At 40.1% G+C, this 12,224-nt stretch overlaps 1 long non-coding RNA gene across 2 annotated transcripts in view; it reads left to right on the top strand.

The window, feature by feature from the left end:
- Window positions 1-10,155, top strand: part of LOC115611923 — a 34,368-nt gene extending 24,213 nt beyond the window's left edge. The window contains exons 8-9 of one of the 2 annotated variants that reach the window (XR_003992767.1): window positions 3,878-3,918; window positions 9,366-10,155. This is a non-coding gene — a long non-coding RNA (uncharacterized LOC115611923). The remainder of the gene's footprint in view (window positions 1-3,877; window positions 3,919-9,365) is intronic. The other variant, XR_003992768.1, reaches the window with a different exon arrangement.
- Window positions 10,156-12,224: the final 2,069 nt, after the last annotated feature.

The raw sequence follows: 12,224 nt of genomic DNA, 5'->3' as shown, positions 1-12,224 counted from the left end.
TTCATTACTCAGTCACTGTAGACAGGGCAGTGACTTCTGCTGCATCTGAAGGTGCTTGACATCTCTTAAAATCATGCCAAAAGTATTTCAAGTTGGCCTCTCAGAAAATAATGCACATTAAATTGGAGACCACATCTGAAAACTTCAGCTGATTTGCTTCATATGAACTTGAACTGAACCTCAACCTTACAAAATGGGGCATATTAAAACCTAAAGACAGCTGAATGGTAACCATGACAACAGTACTTCCAAAAACACATAAGTGTAGCCAACATTTATATATACCGTGAGGAATAACACGTTATTTTGTACTCTTATTAATGCCAGTTCATGCTCTATATATTACTTTTAATCAGCAAAACTGTACGTTATGCAAGTCTTTCCAGATATTAATTTACCTTCAAATTTTTTTGCTACCCTGACAGGTCTATACAAAATGAAATTGATTAAAATGTTCCAAGTTTTAGGTTTGGGTACAATATGGTCTCAAAACATTGTCATCTCAGTTTTCAAAGTCTTTCTTTTGGTAAAATTTGGTGCTGTAACTACAGCTTGTGTTCCACTGAGCCGTAATATTGGTTATAACAGTTTCATTTTTTTTGTCTTTTTTTTTTTTTTTTAATTAATTGTGACAAAAAGAGTGTAATTTTTCTCATAGCTTTATTTTAGGAAAAGGACCAATTTTTCAAATAGCTCGTTATATTAAATGGGACTTTAACTAGATGTCTGTTATTTTTCAGTCCTTAGACTAAAGGACTATTCTTGAGTTTGGACCCTTGATGGCACTGAAGTAAAATGCTTTATGTCTCATTTTTATAACCCATTTCACCCCAACCAGGTGCATTCTTAATCCCCTTTTCTCTAAGTAAGTTGAGAAATACATCCCTTTCTCCCACTTTGAACAGAAATATGTTTAGTTGGTTTTGGGGTTATTTTTTTGGTATTTTTCTGGGGTTTTTTTTTGGGGGGTTTTGGTTTTTTTTTTACACCCTGCCACAGGGCATTTTGCTAAATGAGGATTTTCTAATCTTTAATTAGTATCACAAATACATTTGCTGCCTGCACATTCCTCCAGTGAAAGGTTGTATAGCACGAGCCACTGAATTCTGCATGTCCTGTGGGACTACGTGAGGAGCTACACACTCCCCTTTCACACAGTGAACAAAAGCCAAATTCTTGCTTTTTTTCAGGTCTGAAATGCTAAAGCTATAGGTGCTCTACTGAGGGCTGAATACTGATAATCAGGCCTTCTTGGGTGGTATCAGGGTAACGCTTGATGTAGCTCTATAATTCATCTGCCATCTTTTCTTTTGTTATTACATTTCTTCTCTAGCCTCTTATACATTTACTTTATAGCACAAATACAGTGTTTACTGTTTCTTAGGAGATCTAATGAATTGCAAATACAATGTCCTTTCCCCTAGCAAGACTACAGCATAAATAGTTCAGGTACTACGAAACAGAGGCACTGCACATACATATATATAAATGTTATGGTGGGGTTTTTTAAATATATTTATATACATAAAGCCTAGTCCACTGACAATGTGCCTTTGTCCATTAACTACTCTGATATATGTCTTTCTTTGGGATCAGCCGCTTTTATTATTTACCACATTTAAGTGACAACTAAGCCTTAGATTGCAAAAATCTGTACTTTGGTGCTAATACTACAGATCATCATTCTTAGCTCATCTGTTACAAGCTGTCTTAAAGTTTCCCTAGTGATCTGCAATCATACCTTTTAATCTACTCTAGGCTTTGGGAACTAGACCTGGCTTGCATCTGGCCTGTCCTCAATAGCCATGCTTGCAGTCTGAGAATAGTGATTTAAGCGAGGCTTACCCATACTGCAGAGATAAACCTTAAATGTGATCTGGTATTTAACGTATTTTGACCTCCCTTGTTTAGAGAACCTGGTTGGCTTCTCCCAGGATAAAATCAGAGTGTAAGCTAACAAACAGGTAAGTAGTATGGATGAAAGAGGTTGCCAAGATTTGACTGTAAAATGCTGCCCAAATTAGCAAAATTGTACAGATGCTATTATTATAACAAATTGCCTAAGGTCATAGAGAGACCTCCAAAAGTTGAATTTATGCAGCTTACCTGGTCTGAAACATAAGGCTCTATTTCTTCTTTTCAAAATAAAGATATTGAAGAAGAAAACTTTCCTTGCCTATTCAATTTGTCTATTCCAGGGTATGTATTGTTTGGATTGGATTAATTCTCAGACATATAGGCAGCAGTTAGGTGTATGAGTGACAGCTGAAGTGTTGGCAGCATCTACCTTCTATTGATCTTTTCAGTATAAATTATCCTTTCCTTAGTGTGTGGAACTCTCTTCTACTTTGGGGACAGCAGGAATATATAAAACTCAGTAAATCCTATCTCCATCATGATTCCCCCCTCCTTTCTTTATCTGGCACTTCGTGCATGGATGCTACTATAAAGTTACAACAAAACAGCACTAAGAGTGCAAATGCACTTCATTAATTGTTCTAGCAGTGAGAAATTCAAGAGCAGTGACACCCTGGAACTTTACTGGGCAGAAGAATCATGGCATGAGCAATAAAAACCTGTCAAGCTGTCCTCTTGGCATGACCCTCCCTCTGGCTTTTCTCTGAGCCTGGGCACTGGCCTTCGGCACATTGTGGACGTGTACTACTGCAGTGGCAACAGTTTGTACCTGCTGCTGGCACCATGTATCCTGCAATCAGCTTCTGTAACCAAAGCTCATTCAAGCTGCTGGGCAGAAGTCCAGCCTGGAATCAGCCATAGCATTGCGACACCTTTGGGTGTCACCAACACTAACTGAAATGGCAAGCAAGGCCCTTTCATAGCTATCTAGAGCCATCATACTCCTTCCACCGTAAATGCAGTTAGCCCCAGAAAACTTAACATCAAAAGCAATGTTAGCTGGGATTTGTGGTGTTGTGGTGCTGTAAAATAATTAAACAGAATATGTAAAAACAGCAGCACATGCTAAGACACCCTCTCGCCTCCCAAGCATGACAGTACCACCATATTGCACAGTAAAAACCTAAGAGTTACCAGCCCAGTTGTGGAAAGTATCACCATGTGTGGCTCTGTGCCTGTGCTGGTCTGGGCACAGTGCCACACTGATGTTTCTAGGATCCACACTAGCTGGGTTAGTGCAAAATTCAAGCTCTCTGCAGTAAGATTTAAGTTCTGGTTTGTAGAGAACAGGGAAAAGAGAGACTGCCTGTTTTACAGTCCTCTGTGAAAAGTTACTGCTTCCCCAAATGCTTACGATCTTTAGCAGACAAGCAACAAACTGACTTATTTCTCCAGTAAATTGGGAAAACGCATCTTTTACTTCTGCAGAGGTTCCTAACTGAAGCACAGCTGGACGGCTGCCAGTAAAGCCTTAGTATAGTAGTTGGCTAGGGAACAAGGATGCCCTGGCAACCACGTGTTAGCGAGGATGCTGCATAGTCTTTGACAAACTGCTGTGAGCTAAGGCTGGGGGAGGGGGCTTTTGCTTCCTGCAGATTTACATAGGAGCTGCTGCAGAGGAGAAGATGACAATGGAGAGCAATGCTAGAGTGATAGATACTTAAGGCTAAAGAGCCAACAATTTTGCAGGTGTACTTACTCTTTCTTGTATGTGCTTGAAGCTACAGAATGTGATAAGGTGCCTCACCCTCACGGCATGGAAGATCTAAGAGAAGATCATGGAGGCTCCTTTTGAAAATAATAAAAATTAAAGTTTACAGAGATAAGGGGAAAAAGCTGGGTTATGAACTGTAATTACTTTAGACTGCACCAACATCTGTTTGATCCCTGATTTAGATTTGTAGACAAGGAGTAGTTCTAGGTTTACCATAGGTATTGATGGTTTCTCTTGCTTTTCTAGAAAGCTGGACCAGGTCACTTCTTGCATGCTGAGGAAGCAAGGTAAATTCTCTCGCTATGCATCGTCTGATAATCCCACCCTAAGGTAAAGGTCCCTAGGGTAAAGGTTTTCCATGCTTTCATAAACCTAAACTTCTGAATAAGACAATAGAGGACAGACCATTGTATTAAAACTGCAAAATATCATTGGCGTTGCAGCTATTAACTGAGGTCTTGTGAACATGTTCATTAATCCTGTCTACTAATGACAGTCCAAAACCTATACCAGTTGTGAGGTGCAGGTGAGATCTGGTGACTTACACCACCCTGCACATGCATTCAGCTGAAGTTCCTCTTCCAAACTTTTGTGTGACAGGAAGAGCCACTGCTAAAGAGCAGATGTATGTAGCGTCACAAGAAGTTCATTGGGCAATGGAATAAACTCAGAGGCAGAGCTCATGTATTTCACAAAGATGGTGTAAATCTTATTATTTCAAAGTGTTAGTTAATATTTATGAAGTATTTTAAATTCCCATAGGAATCATTATAAAGTTGCTATAGACATTATTATTGCTATAACTGACAGGAACAATATTGTGTTCTATAATCCACACAAATGCTAGTATTGTTTTGTTTATTATGAGTACTTATGTGCTTTATATAATTTCTCATGTATTTTTCTCTATGTCTGCTGGCCTACAGGAACTTTATAATAAGAAGAAACATTAACATTTTGAGATTGTTTTCTACTGTCTTTTTTTTCATACAGGCTTCTATGAAGCGTTTGCTAATGGTAGATGTGTGTGTTTAAATTAAACCCTTTAATGCTAAGGGAGGAGATCAGTTTAACATGGAATTCAACTGCTGTTGTTTTTGTAAGGAGAAAAGACCTGCTGATTAAAGAGTGTTTGAGTGTATCTGGTTGACTGAACTGTTTCCTCAAGGAAGTATTCATTCAGTCAATGTCCTGAAGGGTTAAGAAAACAGAAACCCATAGTTTTACTGAGTTGTTGTTATGTACGTTGCCAAGGGAACTGTAGCTGGAATGCTTAAATGTGTTGTTTCTCCCCAAACCCACAGCAGTGGAGCTTGAGTGTCTTGGTGTGCCCTAATCCTCGCAATTAGCTTCTATGTAGTGGGGGGCTTATGGGGCTGAATCAGACTAAATACTTGTCAGTGACACTAGGTAACATTCCCACCATGCTGGGTGGAGCAAGTTTAGCACCATACTCATTACTTACGGGAATCACAACCAAAAGCAGAAAAAGGAGTATATTAAAATTCTCCTTTACAGCTTCTCCCTAAACCCCATGGACTTCTTTTAGTAATATACATTATAGAAATTAATGATCTCCAAGGACCTCTTCCTGAGATTTAGGTATGAGAAATCATGAGGTTGATTGATCCTGACTCAGATCTTTAGCATCTGTATTTTCTTGCCTCACATGCAATTTAACTGAGCTTCACAGGTGTAAAACTGGAGGAAGTTCTATTGACACTTTCAACAGAGAAGGCAAATTTTAGCCTTGTTTCCATTTTAATGGCTAGGCTCTTGCACTGCAAACAGATCAGCCTGCAGAAAGTCTAATCAAGTGCTCCTCATTGCCAGATCAATTGATATAAGAAAAATACATATCTATAGGCCAATTATGACAGATCTTTCAAGAAGCTGGGAGCAACAAGAAGATCCAAACACTCCCAAAGCCTTCCATTATGCTATCACTCTCAAACACTGCACCTGTTCTACCACCATGTTTTTTTCATGAGCAGCTGGCAATACCCAGTTGAGTCAAAACCACCTGAGCAGCACTCAACACCACATTGAGTCAAACTTTTATCCAAGTATAAACTGACTCACGCTTTGACTGATTTGGCTATTTCTTGTGGCATGTGGAAGGATCTGCATTCAGGGTAATGCTTTCCATTTTACACTTGTACCTCCCTCCCATCACTCAACAATGTTTTTAATACAGTCCAAGATAATTCTGTCTTAATGACACTTGAGCCAATTCTTGTTCCAGTGGACACAGAAAACACGGAATACCTCCTTCTTCGCAGATACCCCTCAAGCACTTGAAAGCCCAATGCTTTCCCAAGAAATGGTTTCTAAACACCTAATGGTTTATGTTGCCTTCTACGGCTCCAAAGCAGGACCCATATCTATGGCTCCCAAGACAGATAAACAGATAAAGGTCTCCATTGTGTCAGTGCTGGAGAGATTATACACATTATCCATGAAAGCCTTGTGAAGACAGTCTACTGTCAAGTTTTCTTTTTTGTTTCTGCCTCAGTATGAAAATATTGACCAACAGGCTTTCTTTCTGCATCCCAATAAAACAGCAAACTTACTCTTCAGCATGTCCTGGGGTCCTCATCCTCCAGTTGTCCAAAGTGGGAGTCATCTGAACTGCAAAACAAGGAGAGAGACTGATTCACATTCAGGTCTTCTACAGGCAATGATTCCAAAGCTTTTTTCAAGCCCTTAGTTCCATAGAAGGAAGGAAACCAGACCCATGCGATCAGTGATAGTACAGTCCTGGGGATTCAGTGCTTCCATTGGTAGTCAGAGGCAAAGTATCCTATTTCCACTATATTCAAAACAAGAGGACAGTGCTGAATCGAGTTTGGGCATGCTGAGAGCTCACATTTCCTAAATGTGATCAATCTGATGATTTAAAATAAAACAACAAAGAAATAAAAGCCATATCTTTATCAATGATTTCTGTGGCACTTTTACTATATGTCTTTTGATACTGTGAAACAAAGAAGGGCAACTCCCAAAGCATTAATTTTTTTGTTTATTCTGTTACCTGTTTTTGTGCTTCATGAAACTTCTGCACTTGTCCAGACATTTCTGCACACTTCTGAATGTGTAATGTAGGGCTGGACTGAGGTGCATTGGCAGGAGCTGAACGTGGCTTGCCTGCAGTCTCCTTGGCTCAGGTTTGTATTTCATCATGCAAATTTATCTAAGTTTTTATTTAAAATAGTCTCTCAGAAGTCTCTTCAGATATCTAAAGTCTTCTAAACTAAACGCAAACCAGAATCTCTGATATGACCTAAGTCCACTATGAAAAGACAAAGAACCTATAAAAACCAGAGGGCAAGTGTAACCAAAGGCCTGCGCTCCTCAGAAGAGTTAATCCTGCAATGGGTGCTAAACTCCAGAGACCTAACCATACACGAGGCACTCCTTAGGTCTTTCTTTTTCTTGCCATTTGCAACCACAAGGTAAGGATGAGCAAAAATCTCCCTTTTTCCTTTTATTAGGTGCAGGAAACTTTTGTTTTGGCAGTGCTTCTTTTTGTCATTCACAAAGTTTGTTTTTCTCTCGACGTTTTTGGGAGGTTTTTATTTCCTGTCAGAGTGTGGAAGAGAAAGCTGTTCTCGTCTGTAAGTTATGCGCCCCTTACAGTGCCCCTTAGTTACACAGCACAAGAGAAACAGAATCCATGGCATCGTGCAGAAATGCTGCACTATATAGTTTGCCCTGGTTAAACATTCCCAGAAAGGGAATAACACAACGCTGTGGAGCTCTTGAATGTCTTTTGGCATTGCGCTGCAGAGGATGCAGACATGTAGGGTTAAACTGGAACAGCGCTGGATTCTGGGAAAATTGGTTTTCAGATCTGAGCTACAGAGATCAGACTTATTTCCTCTTTGTATTGCTACAAAAATATCTCCTCCATACCTGAAATCAGTGGCAAGTGAAGCCTTGAAAAGCAATATGTAACAGCTGTAGGAGAATTTCAGTTTGATTTACCCATGTGCCCCAATCTTTAGCCACCTTTCTCAATCTTTGTCCAAACAATGTAAACTATACCTACAAAATAATGCTGGAAGTCTTGTATGTACAGATTTTTTGTAGTATGTATTTGTATGTAACTCAGTCTTTTGCCTTGTGTTGCAGATATTCAGGCAGATCTTAAACTGGAAAGGAAAAAAATAGTAATTTAATCACAGTTTTCAAACCCTGCAAGAAGCAAGGGTTGCATTTTTTGGATCAAGTCTCATTTTCTCCTCAGCACCCATCTTTAATTCGTTTTATCTTGCTCTAAAATGTTTTGGTGAGGGCAGCTGAGCACTGAATCTAGTCAACTCCTTACAGCTGCTGGGGTTTTCTGAATTATACCTCAGGGCATTCATAACTGGTGGTCCCTAATCCAGAATGGATCAAACCACTACATCTAAACAGCAGCTTACATAAAACCTGAACGTCTGCAGTTTGTGACTATGTGAACCTTGCCCATTCCTATGTGTATGCTTCAAAGACTCACCTTCAAATCACTTTATCTGCTTACAGTTATACCTGTCCTTAAAGCACAATGCAGTCTTTAAAGTTGCAAGGACCTTTCAAAACTAACATGCCTGTCATGGGAAAAGTCCATGCAAAATGCTGGATGCTAAAGCAGATTTTGGTTGTGCATAAAATCTTCTGCAACTGGGAGACAACAGGATATTAACAGTGTAAACAAGAAAGAAAAAAAAAAGCCCTATCCATTAAAAGCACACATTGGAATTACAGGGAATTACAGGGTAGCGGAGAACATGTTCCCACAACAAATGTGCTATAAGTTAACAGAACAACCCTTTTCTGATTTGTAAGTAATATCATTGTAAACTATGAAGTGTCAATTACCTGCTGTTCTGCCAATTAATAGCTTTCCTTCTACCATGCTCAATTAATTAGTTATTGGAAACACACTGAGGCAAGCATTTAGTACAACGTATCAAACCTTCCAGCACAGGCAGAGGCTGAGGTTGCTGGCATACATTTTCCTTTTCTGCCAGGCCATAGCTATGTAGAACAGCAGTGCCAGAACCTGTGGCCTTAGGTCAGCCCCTGCATTTTTACACTAGGATTTGTTCAGTTGATATGAAATGGTAGCTCAGGCTGTCCAAGTCAACACAGCAGGGGGCCTCTATAGGGGGAAACCCAGACCCTAAACATGCTTCCCTTAGCCCCCCCAGTTAGGCTTAAAGAATGGAGCTTTAACCATCCCTAAGCTGAACCCCCCCACCAACTTTTACACAGGCCACCCTCTGCTCACAAAACCTAGTACCTTCCCTGCAGGCATTCAGGATCCTTTGAAATGGAAAATTTATGCTGTACTGAAATAGTTCATACTATAATAAACAACTAGTGCCATCATTCTGCTGGTATTCAGAGCACAATTAAACCTAAAGCTCATGTGAGTACTCCATTTGGGGTGGGAAGGCGGTGGGGTGGGGGGACAGGCAGCTCACCCCCATATAGCCCTGCCTAATGCAGCAGGTTTTGCTGCTTAACTCCCTCCTCCCCCCGCAGGGAAAAACCCCTTCTCCCTCCCCACACATACATGGGGCACGGGGGCTTGTAGGTGATTACATAACTTACAGGTCAATTTGTTGCTTGGGCAGAAGTGCTGCAAGAATGTGGTATGTTGACCGAAGCTGTTTGTTTGCTTAAGTTCTCAGAGTTCAATGAGGTCGTTTTCTCATCTTCCCTGTGTTTTCTGTATTTTCCACAGACCTGCCAGCCTCAAACAACACCCTCTTTCTTCGCATTAGAAATGGAAACACGTCCTCTGCAGGAATTTTCCACTTAATAGCTCCTGCTTTCCTACCGGGGGCCTCAGTGCACCACCACTGCAATGCCGTATTTCTTTCCACTGCAGTTTGACATTTTGCAGCCAGAACAACGAACGGCATTCACTCCATCCTGATTTGTGAAAAACATATCTCTATAGGCACACAGAGCGCACCCAGTGCAGCCATCACCAGGGGGAAATGGCGAAGGTATTTAAACATCATTACATGTCACTAAGGATATGACATTGTCTAGGAAGAATGATCTTTTATACAGTTGCTTTTCCTTACTCCCCCGTTCCTCCCCCCTTCAACCCTTTATACACACACAGACGCAGACACCAAAGCCTCTGTCCTGCCCTCCCATTACCAGCCACCTTCATGTTCTACACTCGATTGTAATTGTTTGCCTTTGTGAATTATTTCCATTGCATAATATTTGGAAACTGTGGATCAGGTCCTGACACTGTGAGGAGAAGAAATGCAGATTGCAGATAACCCAAGCAGTAAACAAGGAGCCTGCTTTAAAATGCACGGAGTGACCTGTCTGAAAGCAGCAATATTTGCAAACTGTTTACTGCGGAGATGCAATGATGTCGTCTGAACTGCAGCAGCCTGAAGATTGGAGCAAAATGGGAACTCAGGCACTCGGTCAAGCACAACCCATAATTTTTTTTTTGTTCTTTGCATTGTGCTGCTTTTGAAGTTAGGGCTGCATTATAAATTATTAAAAGCTAATTTCCCAAAATCCGTTTGCTGTGTCTATGAAGAATTATTTAATTCCGTTACAAGAAGATAAATATATGGAAGTAAACATTGTTTACTGCTAGAAGGAAGGTTTCCCCTGTCTGCACAGTGGTAGAGTCTCAGACAGCAAGGTCCCAGTAGGTCAGACTGGCACATTGAATTGCGTATCAAATGAAGCTGGTATTCTGGAAAAAGGGTGGAAAGAGGAAGAGGGGTGTTAGTAAGGAGGCTGCTCAGGCCAGGAGGGTGGGCCACTGAAAAACAACAAGGAAAAAAATAGGATTGATGATTTGCAGGACACCTAGGGTATTTCTTTCAGGGGTTATTACTTCCACTTTTAACCAGGAACAAAAGCATCTAGAAAAAAAAGCGGCAGGAGCTGACAGATTTGTGCTGATCAAAGGGACATAGCATTGAATGCCTTCCTTTGCTAGCTATTTATTAGAAAGAGAGAAGGGCTCCTTTGCCATTCTACTTGGGAGAGAAGGGATTAAAGATCAAAAAAAGAGGGGGACTGGCCTGACTTCTTTGTTCAGAAAATATTTTTTTCTTTTTTTTTTCCTTGTGTGCCATGCTGTCCACTATAAGACAAAAACACCCTTTCTTTTTATAGTGTTGCTGCCTTTCTTTTCTCAATGAGCAAAATTTCTGTTGATGAACAAATTCCATCTTTTTATTTAGTAGCATCTTTTTATTTAGTAGCATCTTTTTATTAATTTTTTCTTTTCAAAGTAAAGAAGGCCCCCTTTGGAAAACTTAGTTAACTGTCTTTTAGCCTGATTAACCTAAGAAAGTTTAAATGCACTGCTGGGATTCTGTTAGGATCATCAGTTCATATAGATAACAGCAAAAGGTGTTAAAATGCACTTTACTGGTGCAAGTGATCTCATGTTGTAAAAATTATTATCCCCAGCAGAACAGAGAAGGATTAAAGGGCCATGTCGGCATCTGGGAAACTCTGTAAGTGTTTTATTAGCATTAATACGTGTATTAATCACACACACAAAAAAGGCCCGTCAGGATGGTGGCAAATGACATAGTGCATTAAACCTGCTCTCTTAAGTCAGTGAAACGTGATCATCTTTATCTTTAGAATTGCAATAAAACTGTTAAGCAGTCTGAATGAAATTGGGAAAAGCCTGCTTGTATGGTTGTGGATCATTGTGGATTACCTGACATGTAAAAAGGCAGACTGCTACCTAACTAAGGCACACCCATTGCAGAGACTTGAAGAAATGTGGGGGAAATTTGGTATTCTAGCTCAAACTCAGTGAACTACACTGCATATGAGTTGGATCACAGTGGCCTAACTGCTTCTTCATATGCTCATTTCTTGTAAATGATCAGAAAGAGAACATCTAACCACATCCCATGCTTTTGCTCCCTACTCTGCTCCTTAGTTCAGGTTGCTGCTTCCTAGCACAAATGAAAATAAGGCTAAGTGGCAGTGCAAGCAAGGTTGAGGTAGGCACAGATAAAAACAAATGCTGTTCACCAGACACGTGAATAACTCAGCAGATGAATACTGCAGAATTTGACATGAGCAGCATTTTTCACACTTTCATTCCATTTCCATTTGCAACCCCTAAATTTGGTTTCAGCTTGAGAGCAAATGCAAACATCAAAATGAAACACTGCCAAATATGTGGGGATTTTAAAGCAAGATTTTTCGTAAGGTCTCGTTACCCACATTAGGCTAGCAAAACATGGTGACAATCTGCAAGGTCCTTTTTGATCTCCAACCTTCAGCACCACCCAAACAAACCTAAGTTCTTTAGCAGAGATGAGGAATGCAACTCTCGGGGAAAAAAAGTCCTCATATCTGCTGTAGTATCCTTTCAACTACACTGTTTGTTGACAATCAACATACTAGAGTGGCATATAGGAATGTCTTGGTAAAAATTACTTTAGCACCATGATATATGTGATAGCGAGACAAATTATTGACTTTATTGCTAAAAATATTAGAGTTATACATGTTCAAATCCCATCAAGCAGTTGCCTCTTTCATTCCTATATTAAACACTTTTTTTTCAGTGGATATTTGGAATATT

The sequence above is a fragment of the Strigops habroptila genome, chromosome 8 (genome assembly GCF_004027225.2).
Source record: "Strigops habroptila isolate Jane chromosome 8, bStrHab1.2.pri, whole genome shotgun sequence".
Taxonomy (NCBI): Eukaryota; Metazoa; Chordata; class Aves; order Psittaciformes; family Psittacidae; genus Strigops; species Strigops habroptila.
This window is presented reverse-complemented; position numbering and strand designations above follow the sequence as displayed.